This window comes from Esox lucius, chromosome 2, assembly GCF_011004845.1.
Source record: "Esox lucius isolate fEsoLuc1 chromosome 2, fEsoLuc1.pri, whole genome shotgun sequence".
In the NCBI taxonomy this organism is placed as follows: Eukaryota; Metazoa; Chordata; class Actinopteri; order Esociformes; family Esocidae; genus Esox; species Esox lucius.
In genome coordinates this window covers 11,561,095-11,577,565 of record NC_047570.1, presented here as the reverse complement: position 1 = coordinate 11,577,565, position 16,471 = coordinate 11,561,095, and the positions used below count along the sequence as shown (strand labels likewise).

The window sequence follows — 16,471 nt, the reverse complement described above, 5'->3', positions numbered from 1 at the left end:
TAAGCGCAATGTTTGGAGAGGGGTCAACAAAGCCTATAGTGAACAGAATACCATCCCCACTGTGAAGCATGGTGGTGGCTCACTGAGGTTTTTGGGGTGTCTGAGCACTAAAGGCACGGGGAATCATGTGAAAATTGATGGCAAGATGAATGCAGCATGTTATCAGAAAAAACTGGCAGACAATTTACATTCTTCTGCACGAAAGCTGCACATGGGACGCTCTTGGACTTTCCAGCACGACAATGACCCTAAGCACAAGGCCAAGTTGACCCTCCAGTGGTTACAGCAGAAAAAGGTGAAGGTTCTGGTGTGGCCATCACAGTCTCCTGACCTTGATGTCATAGAGCCACTCTGGGGAGATCACAAACATGCGGTTCATGCAAGACGCCCAAAGACTTAACCTACATTACCTGGAGGCATTTTGCCAAGATGAATGGGCAGCTATACCACCTGCAAGTATTCAGGGCCTCATAGATAACTCTTACAAAGAACTGCACGCGGTCATTGATGCTAAAGTGGGCAATACACAGTATTAAAAACAAAGTATATGCAGACTGTTGAACAGGGGTCATTACATTTTTATCTTTTTTGCCATGTTTTGTTTTATGATTGTGCCATTCCGTTATAACCAACAGTTGAATGTCAATCCCATAAGAAATAAAAGACATGCGTTTTGCCTGCTCAGTCATGTTTTCTTTACAAATGGTACATATATTACCAATTCTCCAAGGGTATGCACATTTTTAGCAAATGTATACTAAATGTTTTGCAGAACATTGAAAACCCTAAATCTGGTTCTTCTGAGTCTTACGTCCTAAACCTTCCGAAATGTAAGTGATTTTTTGATTAAACACCTACGCAGTCTCTAACTCTAAAAGATAGTAACATACCAAATGTTAGTTTCTATTACTCTATTACACACTGTGATGTTCTGTGTTCCAGATGGATGTAAGGTACCCATTTGTCCCAACAGCAAGGTACTCAGTGTGTGGGACCAATGTAGTGGAACTTCTGATCCCAGCTCAGCAGACAAATGAAGGCCCAAGTGTCTGGGCCTGTAGAGATGATAACGGAGACTGCACCTGCAGAGGCCATACCACTGCTCCATCCCAACCCTAAAGGGAAATGGTGGCCCAAGTGTCTGGGCCTGTAGAAATGATAACGGAGACTGCACCTGCAGAGGCCATACCACTGCTCCATCCCCAGCCCTAAAGGGAAATGGTGGCCCTAGTGTCTGGGCCTGTATGGATGAGAAGGGAGACTGCACCTGCAGAGGCCATACCACTGCTCCATCCCCAGCCCTAAAGGGAAATGGTGGCCCTAGTGTCTGGACCTGTAGAGATGATAATGGAGACTGCACCTGCAAGATCATTCTAAGATCCACCCCTTATTTTCTCTCTATATAAGCAGTAGTTCCCAGGATTGCAGTCAATTCCAGTTCAATTCAGCCAATGTAGGAAATAAACTGAAATGCAATTTATTTCTATCAGAGGGAAAGTTTGGTTAACTTCTTGAATTTACAGATTTAAAAGGAATTGACCACAACCTGGGTAACTTGTTTATGGTGGCATGAGTTAGTAATGATGAATAAATATAATTCGCAAAAGTAATCTAACTACAAGAACCTCATAATTTGAGGCCAATTGTATTAGTTATTAAATACATCTTATGGTGCACTTAGACACATAACCTGGGATCATTGGATTTTTCGGGTGTTTCAACAATCACACCCTCTTGCCCAGGCGACCCAGACAGGGTTGACCCAGCCACAGATCTCCCATCTTGATCCATAGCCATTTGGATGCTTTCTCTGCCGCATCGGTGGTATTTCTGATGGCTTTTCTACTTTGCAAAATGCCAAGGAGCTTGAGAGCCCTGAACAACAATTGGTAGGCAAAACCTCTGCAGCCCACTTCAACAGGGACACATCGTGCCCGCCATGAGGAAAACCTGCTTCCGGCACTTGTCAACCAGGTTTTCGTACTTGGCCCTCTTCCTCTCATAGGCCTCCTCCATACGGCCTTCCTAGGGAACAGTCAGCTCCCGCAGGACCATTTGTCTTGATGTTTCAGACATCAACAACATTTCTGGCCTTAGTGTGGTCACTGCAATGGTTTCTGGGAACTTAAACTGCATGCCCTGATCGACTTTCAGTTGCCAATCCCTGCAGTAACGAGGAGTCAGTCCGGCTCCCTTACCTGGGTGTGTTTCTCCCCTGCCTTGATTAATGCAATGGCCTGTCTTGCTGGGTGGTGGTGTTTAACTTTGCTGATCCTTGTGCAGATGGAATCGGCAACTGCTTTCAGGACCTGATAGCGTCCCTCTCCCAGAGCTTTCGGGCAACCGCTGTTCAAGTGATCCTCTTCTCTGACAAAGGGGGCATGCTGGAGTCTCCGCCAACCCCCAGTAATGTAGGTTGGTTGGGCTGGGAAGAACATTGTACACCAATTGGATCAAACACTTGAGGCCAAGATATCTGCCTCCCCAAAGCATGCTCCCATCTGGTCCACGCACCCGGTTGCTGCATCCCCACCATTCCTGTTGGACCAGGTGACTTTTAACTTTCCCTCTAGCTTTATCATAAGTTCTTGGAATGCTGCCGAGCGCTGCACATCCAACCGCCACTGATCCAACCAGAACACTGTGGCGCAGTCGTGATTCTGCCTCGTCCACAGCCTCCTGAGCCCTCCACTTCCTCCCAGTCCTCACTTCAATGCCGGCCTTTGAGACTCTGGTCTCAGTGGAGTCTCTATATTGCAGCACCTCTCTTGCACGGGTGACCATGAATTCCTCAGTTAGACTGCTGAATGGGAGCCGTAATTTGTTTTTCTGGCCGTAGATCCAGGCCTTAAATTTATCCACTGCCGCCTACCATGACTCCAACTCCTCACTAGTTGCTTGGAGTGATTCAGTGTCTTTCAGGCTGTTATCAAAGACCTTTCCTAGGCTCCTGACTGGCTTCTCGGTAACAGATTGAATCTGGATGCCTCCTAGGGAGAACGGGAATTTGTCTGTTACCTTCCCCCGCTTCAACACCAATGCCCTGGATTTTGCTGGCTTGAAGTACATTTGCGCCAATGCGACGAGTCGCTTGAGGCCTCTGAGGTTCCATCTGCATCCAGGCACCGAGTTCGTTGTCCCCGTCAGGTCATGCATGAAGGCTCTGATGGGGGGCTGATGGACACCAGACTTGGTCAGGGGGCCTCTGCATTCAACTTCTGCTGACTTAACCAGCATGTTCATGACCAGGGCAAACAGGATCACTGAAATGGTGCATCCTGTAATTATCCCCTTTTCCAACCGATGCCATGCTGATGTTATGGTTCCTGAGGTGACTCTCAGGCTGATGCAGTTGTAATAGTCCAGAATAAGGTCCCTGATCTTTCTTGGAAAATGGTGGTGGTCAAGCGCTGCGTCCACTAGCTTGTGGGGCATTGACCCATAGGCATTGGTGGGGTCCAGCCAAAGAGAGCCAGGTCTCCTCCACCTTCATGTGCCTCCCTAATGAGCTGGGTCACAACTCCTGTGTGCTCAAGGCAACCGGGTATTCCTGGGACACCCCCCATCTTCACTGAGGTGTCTATAAAGGAGTTCTTCAGGAGATACTCTGTCAGACGTCGGGTGACAATGCTGAAGAATACCTCGCTTTTAACACTGAGGAGTGAGATGATTTTAAACTGCCCTATTTTACTTGAGCTCTCCTCCTTTGGGATCCAGACACCCACAGAAACTCTCCACTGCTGCTTCTTCAGGATGTATTGTAGATGTGTTAATTCTACTTTTTCTTCCACTCTTGCCACCTTGTACTGACGACGCCTCAGTGATTTTAGCTTCTGCCTGAGTTTACTGATCCTCCTCTCCCATCAATTTGGACCACTTGAGTTTCTGGACACATGCTGCTCCTTAGTGCCAAACCTTATGGTGGCTATGCTAATAATGATCGATGACATGAGCTGGAGCCGTTAGTCAATTATAGGTTTGATGAGATCATGTACAACACTACAATAAACACTCTTAGACCATTCATATTTTATAAAAGCGTGTACCTTTCACAGTCTTGAGGCTGACAAAGCCATCATCCTTCCTCCTGCATTTGCGGTCAAGGCTTGGAGGAGGGGGATGTTCAAAAAAGCAAATGTCACATGACAGATAACACATTAGGAGGTCAAAAAAAGAAAAAAAGTACAATAGTGTGGGTTAAAATAGATAGGGTTACAGACTATAAATGATTGAAGGGCACCACATCATATGCCACCTCTGGAATGTAGCGAAGGAGATGACCTACCATTAGACATTTCTGTGGGTGATGTCCTCAAGGATGTACTGGGTGGCTTCCAAGGTAGAGTCTGGTTCCTCCTGCTCATGGGTCACCTCTGGATGGGACAGGAGAGGACCACTGGACATCACATCTTGGGTTTCAGGGATTATTTAACATCTGCAACATAATTTTAAACTGCTACAATGAAAAAAACAGTCAGCGGGAAGCATGAATTATACATATCAATGTGTCTGGAATATGTCACCGGAAAAATTTTCCCAATGAGTGAAAGAGCACCTTTTCAAAATGCAGACCTAGTATCTTAGGCTGAGTTTGAGTCTTTTGGCCAGACACGCATATATGGGCAAAAACAATCTGAAATAGAGGAAAGTCATATTTCTCACTCTGATACTTTCAGATTGTGGTTAGTGCTATGGTAGTGCAATTAATAGATGTAGTTAATAAAAATGGCCAACATATGTTTGCCTTATCCATTGCAGTGGGTAAAAGAGGAGTCAAATAAATATACTTTCAAACCTTTTTAGTGAGTAATGGTGTGTAGATTGAATATTAATTGTTACTGGTGTGACAGTTCTGACTGTTATGTACATTTATGTGACAGATATGTACATTTAAAAATAGTTTATTATCACATAGCCTACTGTACATCCACCCTGGTGTACGTTAGCAGTTTAGGGTGCATATTTGCAGTGCAGCTCATATAAATAAACATGAATGTGATCAAAAAGATGACACATTAGTCTGCATATGAGTTTTTCAGTGAGAAGTGTTTCGCACCACCCCTATCACGACCCCTTTTTTACTTTTTTTTCCCACAGTTGAGATGAAAGTCTTTGCAAAAAACAATATGGAGAGGTTGATTTTGTTTAATTAGCCTTAAGCGGCCAAAAGTAATAGTAGTAGCTAATTAGCTAATTTATCATGGCAAAATCTTTGCGGTTAACAACAAGCAGCCCTGCAGAGTACCTGATGATCAGTCAATAAATTAATGGTAGGTTTATTTGAACAGTGAGAAACAGAGAAATCCAGAAAAACACATGTCAAAAATTATCTAAATTGATTTGCAGGTGTCTTTTATACAGGTAACAAGCAGAGATTAGGAGCACACTCTTAAAGGGTATAAAAAGAAACCTGTCCACAGTCGCAATCCATCAATCAGATTCCAAACTCTCCACCATTGCCAAGACCTGCCCAAGGATGTCAGGGACAAGATTGTAGACCTACACAAGGCTGGAACCTACACAAGACCATCGCCAAGCAATTTAGTGAGGAGGTGTCAACAGTTGGTGCGATTATTCGCAAATGGAAGAAACACAAAAGAACTGTCAATCTCCCTCGGTCTGGGGCTCCATGCAAGATCTCACCTTGTGGAGTTGCAATGAACATGAGAACGGTGAGGAATTAGCCCATAGTCACCAAGAAAACAATTGGTAACACACTACGCCGTGAAGGACTGAAATCCTGCAGCGCCTGCAAGGTCCCCCTGCTCAAGAAAACACATGTACAGGCCCGGATGAAGTTTGCCAATGAACTTCTGAATGATTCAGAGGATAGCTGGGTGAGTGTTGTGGTCAGATGAGACCAAAATCGAGCTCTTTGGCATCAACTCAACTCGGCTTGTATGGAGGAGGAATGCTGCCTAGGACCCCAAGAACACCATCCCCACCGTCAAACATGGAGGTGGAAACATTATGCTTTGGGGATGTTTTTCTGTTAAAGGGAGAGGACAACTTTACTGCATCAAAGAGACGATGGACGGGACCGTCAAATCTTGGGTGAGAACCACCTTCCCTCAGCCAGGGCATTGAAAATGGGTTGTGGATGGGTATTTCAGCATGACAATGACCCAAAACACATGGCTAAGGCAACAAATTAGTGTCTCAAAAAGAAGCACATTAAGGTCCTGGAGTGGCCTACCCAGTCTCCAGACCTTAATCCCATAGAAAATCTGTGGAGGGAACTGAAGGTTTGAATTGACAAACATCAGCCTCGAAACCTTAATGACTTGGAGAAGATCTGCAAAGAGGAGTGGGACAAAATCCCTCCTGAGATGTGTGCAAACCTGGTGGCCAACTACAAGAAACGTCTGACCTCTGTGATTGCCAACAAGGGTTTGCCACCAAGTACTAAGTCATGTTTTGCAGAGGGGTTAAATACTTATTTAACTAATTAAAATGCAAATAAATTAATAAAATTTTTGACATGCGTTTTTCTGTATTTTTCTGTTGTTATTCTGTCTCTCACTGTTCAAATAAACCTACCCATTAAAATTATATACTCATTATTTCTTTGTCAGTGGGCAAACGTACAAAATCAGCAGTGGATCTTAATGTTAAATGCCATTAAACTGAGGCGTCGCTAGGATCACAGTACATTCGGTCCACACTCCGCGCCCCGGACGGGACAGAAAGTACAGGGTTTTGAATGTACATGCAGATAATTTTGATGTACACACTAACAGTCTACACGTCTACTCATAATGTGCGATCGGAATTATAGATGAATTGATCAGGGGCTATTAATTTATTTTTGGTCAATTTGAGATCCGGGGCTATTCATAAAAGATGCAGGGCTATAGCCCCGGACACCCAGGCCTAACGACCCCACTGCCATTAAATGTCGTATCGCTGTGTAGCCGATTGACATTATTATCGTATTGCTGTGTAGCCTATTGAGCTCACTTGCTCCTCTCACTCGCCATTGGTGGGTATTACACAATATTTGTCCGCTGGCCGGTGCTGGGCTCATAATCCGCAACAACTGCTTGAATGCCAATAAATATTTTTAACCACGAGTGGAAAATGTGTTGCTTTTGATGAGTAGGTGCCAAAAAGCCCAAAAGAACAACTATAAGGTATTTAGTAGCCCGTTTGTTAAAGGAAATGTTGTGAGGCAAACCTACCGTGCACTGAAAGCTCATTGACTTTATGGGTTAGTACGGCATTGTGACGTAGAACAATTGGAATGTTTGGAACGTGTTCTGAAGAAGAGTTGGTGCCACGGTGCTCAACAATCAATCAAATGTATTTATAAAGCACTTTTTACATCAGCAGTTATCACAAAGTGCTACAAAACACCCGGCCTTAAACCCCAAGGCGCAAACAACAGTAGTGTTGAATTTCAGTGGCTAGGAAATCTCCCTAAGGCCAGAATTTAGGAAGTAACCTAGAGAGGAACCTGATTCAGAGGGGTAACCAGTCCTGGATGTGCCGGGTGAACATATTAAAGAGTACAAATTGTAATAATTAATAAATGCATGGGGAGTCAAGAGTCTATTTAAATTGAGTCCAGGTCGGAAGCATGACCAGATGGACAAGGACAGGGACAATACCGGGGAGGAGGGAGGTGTCTGCACAGTGGCAGCTGAAATCGTCCGGTATCGTCTTGATCTGCAAAACAACCAGGAGGACTTTGGACAGGGACGGCAACGGGTCTTTCAAGCCTGGTACTCCTCAGGTGTGGGCCAAGACCTCATGTCCTCCTAAGTTTAAAACGGCAGGAGACTGGAAAAATTTAGAAAAATGTCCTGCCTGAGGCGGTGAGTGTCCAAGGTGATGTAATCTTTGATGGTATTCTGGAGGATTCTGGCAGTGATGATGGGGAGAGTGTCCTGTTTGTGAAAAACCTTAACGTTTCGTGTATCCCAAATGGTCTGCTTAGTGGCGTTGATGACCCTCCAGCCATTCCTCTCCTGGGGTGATTGGAGTCCCGCTGATGGTCCGAAGAGGATGCCCTGGAGGGTCATCGCAACCGTGCCGGTCAACCTTGTGAGAAGAGCAGAGATCCTGAGCCAGATGTCTTGTGTCACCCTGTACCGCCAAAGGATGTGATCTTCATTTTCTGTCTCTCAGCAGCCGTGCGGGCATTGATCGGTTCTGGCTATACCCCTTTTGTACAGAAAATGCCGGTTGTGGAGGCAGCATATTCCTAGCCACTGAAATCCAACATTACTGTTGTTTGCTCCTTGGGGTTTAAGGCCGGGTGTCTCTGTAAAGCACTTTGTGACAACTGCTGTTGTAAAAAGGGCTTTATAAATACATTTGATTGATTGATATGGCAGTTATCCACGCTATGTCCGTGGGTTTATTACTAAGTGTAGGTAAAGCTATGTTTGTCCAGGCTGTAGTGCATTGCATTGTGGGATTGTTGACATGCTGTACTCTGCCTGATGTTACCTACCTGGCTACCTGCCAAAGTTTTTTCGAATTTACATTTTTAAGAGTTTTACCAATGCAATATTTATCTGTTGACTTCTTACCCAACTTTTCTACACCGGGACTCTTTTTGGACATAATCAACAGAACTACTCACCCCTGAACACCCGAGGCTAAGTATCATTACAATGCCTTATCACTGTAATTGTTGTAGCAACAACACGGAGGAGAATGTTCGTCTTAAGTTAAAGATAGCAGAGTTAGAGGCTCGGCTTCTGATGCAAATGTCAGGCAAGGATTATGCTAGTGTAGAAATAGAAAAATCTGCGTCAGTGCCACCAGGTAGAAACTATAGTTTTGTTAGCCCCCCGGCACAGCTCCTGCAGCCGGGCAATAACTTTCTCTTGGTCACTGGGAAGAAATGCAGTCGACCAGTGTAGATGTATTTATTGTATAAGTTAGTGAACTGTTATAAGCTGTTGTAATCAATGAAGCAAAATATTAATTGTTTGTAATATGAGCTGAAACTGAAGGAGCAAGTAGGAGAATAGGAAACCCTGTTCAAGCGGTTGCCGGGAAATAAAGATTTAGTATGTCTGTTTTGTGAGAAACAGGTCACAGGTCAGAGACACACACACATAGCCGGACAGACAAGACAGAAACCAGAAGGGGGGGGCAAGGGGATACTTGCAGTTATCCTATAAGGAATAAAACTGGGATTGGGCCAATGGCACACACTTTGTAAGTTAACACCTCTATCTTTTTGGGCGTAGTAGAAGTATAAAAATTATGTTTTGACTGTTGATCCTTAGACATTGTGCGGCGACACTTGTCTCCAAAAGCTTTTGTAATAAACGGAATAAGCGGTATGATAGTTGACCTGACTCCTGGTGTTTTATTCTCCTTTCCAACAAACCAACTCGGGGAAGTGTTAGACTTCAACACCAGTTAAACCTGAATCGTTGCAAAATCCAACTGAGACTTTGAACAGGTTTTCCCCACTGGAGTCGGAGTCAAGGCCCGAGCCGTCTTCGGAGGGGAATGATCGGCAGGCATTTTCTACCGGTGACCTTGAAAAACGAAAAACCTTAGTCATCGGCGATTCCATTACACGCAGTATTAGACTAAAGAATCAGCCGGCGATCGTACATTGTTTACTGGGGGGCAGAGCCACCGACGTAGCCGCAAATCTGGGGTTGGTGCTAGCGAAGTCTAAAACTGGCAAGTATAGAGAGTACAGAGATATTGTTATTCACGTTGGCACCAACGATGTTAGGATGAAACAGTCAGAGGTTACGAAGCAGAACATAGCATCAGCGTGTAAACTAGCTAGAAAGATGTGTCGGCATCGAGTAATTGTCTCTGGCCCCCTCCCAGCTAGGGGTGGTGACGAGCTCTACAGCAGACTTGCGCAACTCAATCGCTGGCTGAAAACGGAGTTCTGCCCGTCGCAGGAGGTAGAGTTTGTAGATAACTGGCCTTCTTTTTGGGACTCTCCCAGAAATAGGGCCAGGCCTGATCTGCTGAGGAGCGACGGACTCCATCCTAGCTGGAGTGGTGCGCTTCTTTTATCTAGGAACATTGACAGGAGTCTCACTCTTAAAGTTTTAACATGAGATAGGGTGCAGGTCAGGCTGCAGGCTGTTAGCCAGCCTACTGGCTGTTAGCCAGCCTGCTAGCATAGTGGAGTCTGTCAATAGCATAGCCAGAGTAGTTAGTACAGCTTTACCTATTGCCACTGTGACTCGTTCCAGGCTGAGAAAAGTTAAACAAGGTGCTAACAAAAACAACCTTATTAAGATAAAGCCTTCCTCCATCTCGGTCAAAAATAAAAATGATTTTATCACTTCGCATCTCAAAATGGGACTCCTAAATGTTAGATCCCTTGCTCCAAAGGCAGTTGCAGTAAATGAATTAATCTCTGATCATAAACTAGATGCTATTGGTTTATGTGAAACGTGGCTAAAGCCTAATGAATTCACTGCCTTAAATGAGGCCTCTCCTCCTGGTTATACTAGTGATCATATCCCTCGTGCGTCCCGAAAAGGAGGGGGTGTTGCTAATATTTATGACAGTAAATATAAACTTACTCTCAAACATATCACTGAGTTTCATTCTTTTGAAGTTTTACTCATGAAAGTTAACCAGGGCGATAAATCATTTTACATAGCTACTATAGGCCCCCCGGGCCATACACATTGTTTCTCAATGAGTTTCCAGAATTCTTGTCTAAACTTGTAGTCATGGCAGATAGTGTTCTAATTTTTGGCGATTTCAATATTCATATGGAAACTCCAATGATCCTCTTCAAAAATCCCTTGAAGCCATAATTGACTCAATTCGCCTTTTTCGAGAAGGGTCCAACTGCAGCTTGCAGCAGTCGCTCACGCCAGGCCCCCTGCTCATGCCACGCCCGCTCACGCCGCGCCCCGTTGGCACGCAACTTCCGACTTTCAGACATGTACGGTTTGTTTACAAGACGCAGATGTACCATATTGCCATATTGAGTCATGGCGGCAACAACTCCCGGGAAGCACCTGGTAAGTTACTGATAATAGAAATATGGAGTTATTTAGCCCGTTACGGTTTGTTTAAAATTAATATTAGGCTACTACCGATAGCTATTGATTTCAGGTTGACGATTGCTTATAGTTAAAAGGGTGTTTTAAAAGTATGCTAACGTTAGCTAAAATTACCTATGTGTATGCACATGTATGCTAGCGTAGTGTGTGTGTGTGTGTTAGTTAGAGAGAGGTACTTCGCATGATATTTTTGGCTTTGGCGACCGTTGTTATCATACCATCTTTAGGTTTCGTAACATGACAACAATCAGCCCTGTTCTGGGGCTTGTTCAGTATTGAAATCCTATAGAATTCATAGTACTCCAAAAATGCAGGTACAGATTGTCCAGATTTGGCCAATAACAAAATTCACAACCAACAGGTCTGCAACAGGGTACTATGATTTGTATTTGGATTCCATAAGCATGAAAGTAAAGCCTCGTTCAAAGGCTGTTTTAAAGTTTAGCCTCGTTCAATGGCTATATAAGTTAGTTTATTTTGTTTAAGCCCTGTGGGTGGCTATTGTAACTCTTCTATTTCAATAGCATACAGTGGTATTTTGAATATAAGGGAATCGAGTAATATGAATTGTCTTCAGTTTTCTGATACTATTACAAGTATAAGGTGTGTAATTTGTATTTCTGATTGATTTTGACAGTCACATTGCACTGGGCCAGTGGACAACTAAATTTGGCAAAGACATTGAGGTGCATCTCTCCAACAACTTATGTACCTGGATGCACATGTATATATTTCTGATTTGACCCAAAAACTTTTATATTGCTTATTTAACACTTTGCCCAATTGTTGCAGGGTTTCCCTCATCAAACTACTGTAAATTCTCGTGGCATCTTAATGTTGATGGTAAATTGCTTTGTAGTCTCTGATTAAAGTTTTTTTTTTTTTTTTTATATCTGAAAATGATATAACCTCACAGATCTTTGCCTTTTACACTTTACAGTATGCACTCAGCCTGAGCACAGAGGCTCCATTTTGGTTCATTGAGGTCAGTATTGTTCTTCTCACATAGGAGCAAGTATAAGAGGAACTTAAATCCACCCTAACATGACACTGACTTTGGTTAATTGTTTACAATTTCCAGAAGTCTAACTAAGCATGATCTATAAAGTACTTTGCACTACAGTATTAACCACACATCAAATAACTGTTTGTGGGACTATTTAACATGGCTCTATAACTTTTTGTACTCTGCTGTAATTGACATGCCAATGGTTTGCAGACAAATAGTGATTTGTGACTGAACATGAACATTACTCAACTTTAATATTCTATTTCTTTTAGAGGGACATGTATGGGCTGAAATATGTGCCACCAGAAACTGAATTTGAATAATTTATATTTGAATTGCTAAACTTGAATAATTGCATTGAAAAACTGAATTTGAATCACATAATTTGAAATTGTATTGTTTAATTTGAATAATTGCATTGAAAAACTGAATCTGAATTGTATAATTTGAAATTGAATTTATTCGTTTGGATCCGAAGTCCGATAAAAAGTGATCCTCACTGAAAATTAAACTCTCTATATATCTTCACATTCACTTCTCACAATTCAGATTCAGTTCTCAAATTCAATTTCAAGTTACTGAGACAGACATCCGGGTAGTTGGAGGATGAAGGAAGAGCAATCGAGCGCAGATCGATAGATAGCGTTCATTGGCGCACAGGACTCCTCTTGGGCCAATCAGCACCTACGTTTTGGAGCATAGTACATGAAACAAGGAAGAAGCTCTTGCCTTGCCAGTGGCCGGCCTTGACCCAGAACGCCCAGTCTGGCGTGACCACCATGGATTCGGCAGGGATAAATATGGTAATTACAATTTCACATATCTACGATCTTTTGTTTAACTGTCGTTAATGTTATAGCTGTTTTGTAGAAACGTTTCGTTTAGTCCGCGAGCATACACAAATCATGTTTACAATTACATTAGACGACTAGCTAGCACCATTGTTCTATATTTATGACTAGCACGTTAGCATTGTTTCTGCTATTATTTTAGCAACGCAGCTAGGAGGCTGGAGCTAGTCTACAAACAGCTGTGCGTACAATGACAACCCTTTTTTTTAATTTTATTTTTTTACTGTCAGTGAATAGCACCGAGTGAAAGTCAATGATTTATTTATATCTAGTGACAGTGATCATGTCGTTAGCTCAGATAAGTACCGGTAAACTTAGTAAGATCTAGAAATAGAAGGCATCGTGCTAGCTTACTTGCCAGTCCCACCTGTGACTTAAAACAACCCAGCTGTTCTTTTGGAGATACATTTTTGACCAACTTATGCTGTGATCTGCACAATGTTTAGCAAGGTGAAACTTAACGTTATAGTGATTATGGGCATGATCCAACCAGTTACAAATTAGTTTTTACTGTTAACATGGTATAGGAAACATATCTGGCAATATTGTTACATTCATAACTAGTTGGCTTGTAGTCACATAACAAATATAATTGGTTTCCTACTATTCCTTAATTTTGGTGGTTCCTCATCCATCACATTTGATATTAACTTGACATGAAATCCATAGCAATCAGTGATGATTGAATCTGTTTATGATAAAGCAATTACATTTCTTGGCAATGAAAACCTACTACTTTCAACCTTTACCACTTCTAGATTATGTATCCAGCTACCTCTCTGTAGCTCACATCTCCTATTTGGAATATTATTAGTTCCACAATAAACATTAATACCCTACTATTAATGTATGAAATAATGTCTAATCTAATACATAGTATGTCAGTGATTCTCAGTGACATACGAAAAGAATAGCTCCAGCTGATGAAATGGGTTGCATTACTAGATGATATATGTTAACAATTTATTAATACTATCTTCTGTTGGTTTTAGGGAATCCAAATTGAGGATTTTGATTGGGAGAGCTCAGGGCTCTCTCATACCTCTGCCAACACAGGTGTTACCATGCCAGAAATGGAATGTCCATTGAAGACCGAGGACATTGAATCTCTACGCGTTGCCATTGATCCCCTTTCTCATTCAAATAGTTTTGGAAAATACATTTATTTGACCACACTTGCACATGCATTGTACCTACTTCACCATCATTGACAGTCATGCCTGTGCCAATCAGAGGACTAAAGGCTTTTAATAATTCATGATTGCTTAAGTCCAGTCTAGGACCCCATGTATCCAGGCACCTTCCATTCACAGCAATTTTTTTTAAATCGGACTTCTGTCTTGCTGACACAACCACAGGGAAGCGGGAAAGAACGTAGTGAAGGACATCTTCTCTGACAAACATTGTAATGGTGCGATGCACATATGGAAATGCTTTTTGAAGTTTAACATTCAATGTGGCTAACAATGATTTATACTTTCTAAAATATCAAATCAATTAGCCATGCACACTGGGTCATTTAATGCACACTGGGTCATTTAATACACCCATGAACAGTGAATTGGGTTAACATATACAAACTGGATTTGACAAAAATAAGACTGCACAAATATCTTATCTATTACTATTTGAGTCTGAATGTACAGGTGCTGGTCATAAAACTAGAATATAATCAAAAAGTTGATTTATTTCAGTAATTCCATTCCAAAAGTGAAACTTGTATAATGTTTACATTCATTCCACACAGACTGATCTATTTCAAGTGTTTATTTCTTTTAATTTTGATGATTATAACTGACAACTTATGAAAACCCAAAATTCAGTATCCCAGAAAATTTGAATATTGTGAAAAGGTCCAATATTGAAGACACCTGGTGCCACACTAATCAGCTAATTAACTCAAAACACCTGCAAAGGCCATTAGATGGTCTCACTGTGTAGCCTACAGAACTAGACTATCATGGGGAAGACTGCTGACTTGACAGCTGTCCAAAAGATGACCATTGACACCTTGCACAAAGAGGGCAAGACACAAAAGGTCATTGCTAAAGAGGCTGGCTGTACACATAGCTCTGTGTCCAAGCACATTAATAGAGAGGCGAAGGGAAGGAAAAGATGTGGTAGAAAAAAGTGTACAAGCAATAGGGATAACCGCACCCTGGAGAGGATTGTGAAACAAAACCATTTCAAAAATGTGGGGGAGACTTACAAAGAGTGGACTGCAGTTGGAGTCAGTGCTTCAAGAACCACCACGCACAGACATGTGCAAGACATGGGTTTCAACTGTCGCATTCCTTGTGTCAAGCCACTCTTTAACAAAACACAGTGTCAGAAGCGTCTTGCCTGGGCTAAAGACAAAAAGGACTGGACTGCTGCTGAGTGGTCCAAAGTTATGTTCTCTGATGAAAGTACATTTTGCATTTCCTTTGGAAATCAAGGTCCTAGAGTCTGGAGGAAGAGAGGAGAGGCACAGAATCCACGTTGCTTGAAGTCCAGTGTAAAGTTTCCACAGTCCGTGATGGTTTGGGGTGCCATGTCATCTGCTGGTGTTGGTCCACTGTGTTTTCTGAGGTCCAAGGTCAACGCAGCCATCTACCAGGAAGTTTTAGAGCACCTTATGCTTCCTGCTGCTGACCAACTTTATGGAGATGCAGATTTCATTTTCCAACAGGACTTGGCACCTGCACACAGTGCCAAAGCTACCAGTACCTGGTTTAAGGACCATGGTATCCCTGTTCTTAATTGGCCAGCAAACTCGCCTGACCTTAAACCTATAGAAAATCTATGGGGTATTGTGAAGAGAAAGATGCGATACGCCAGACCCAACAATGCAGAAGAGCTGAAAGCCACTATCAGAGCAACCTGGGCTCTCATAACACCTGAGCAGTGCCACAGACTGATCGACGCCATGCCGCATTGCTGCAGTAATTCAGGCAAAAGGAGCTCCAATTAAGTATTGAGTGCTGTACATGCTCATACTTTTCATGTTCCTACTTTTCAGTTGGCTAACATTTCTAAAAATCCTTTTTTTGTATTGGTCTTAAGTAATATTCTAATTTTCAGAGATACTGAATTTGGGATTTTCATTAGTTGTCGGTTATAATCAAAATTAAAAGAAAAACACTTGAAATATAGTCTGTGTGTAATGAATGAATATAATATGCAAGTTTCACTTTTTGAATGGAATTACTGAAATAAATCTAATTTTATGACCAGCACCTGTATATGCATATTTGAAACTGCAACATTTCACTTAAACCTGATGAAATGCCTGCCCTAGATGGAAGGCCTCTGTCATCACTTGTTTGAACTCAGAAGTTTGCATATGCTTAACAGGCAGTAGGATTGTATTACTACATGCAGCAACTGTTGGGTGGCAAACTGTATGTGAACCATACAGGATGTCACAGGTGTGATTGAACTGCACAAAGACTGAAGTTTTCTTCTGGTAAGACAGGAATGTGGCCCTGTCCTGTGAGCCACTGGAGAAACGTGCTGGGGGACAGGTGACCTGGATAGTCTACTGTGTCACCCGCCTCTGGATGTTCACCTTTTCAGAGACCGAAAGCAAACAATCATGTTAAATATTTGGTTTA

The 16,471-nt window shown here is 42.5% G+C and overlaps 1 long non-coding RNA gene and 1 pseudogene across 1 annotated transcript; one reads left to right on the top strand and one right to left on the bottom strand.

The window, feature by feature from the left end:
* Positions 1-1,724: 1,724 nt before the first annotated feature.
* Positions 1,725-10,894, bottom strand: LOC114828927 (annotated as a pseudogene).
* A 1,900-nt stretch (positions 10,895-12,794) lies between these two features.
* On the top strand, positions 12,795-14,050 carry LOC114828937. The gene is made up of 2 exons (XR_003777291.2): positions 12,795-12,827; positions 13,868-14,050. It is a non-coding gene; the product is annotated as an uncharacterized LOC114828937 (long non-coding RNA).
* The last annotated feature ends 2,421 nt before the right edge of the window (positions 14,051-16,471 follow it).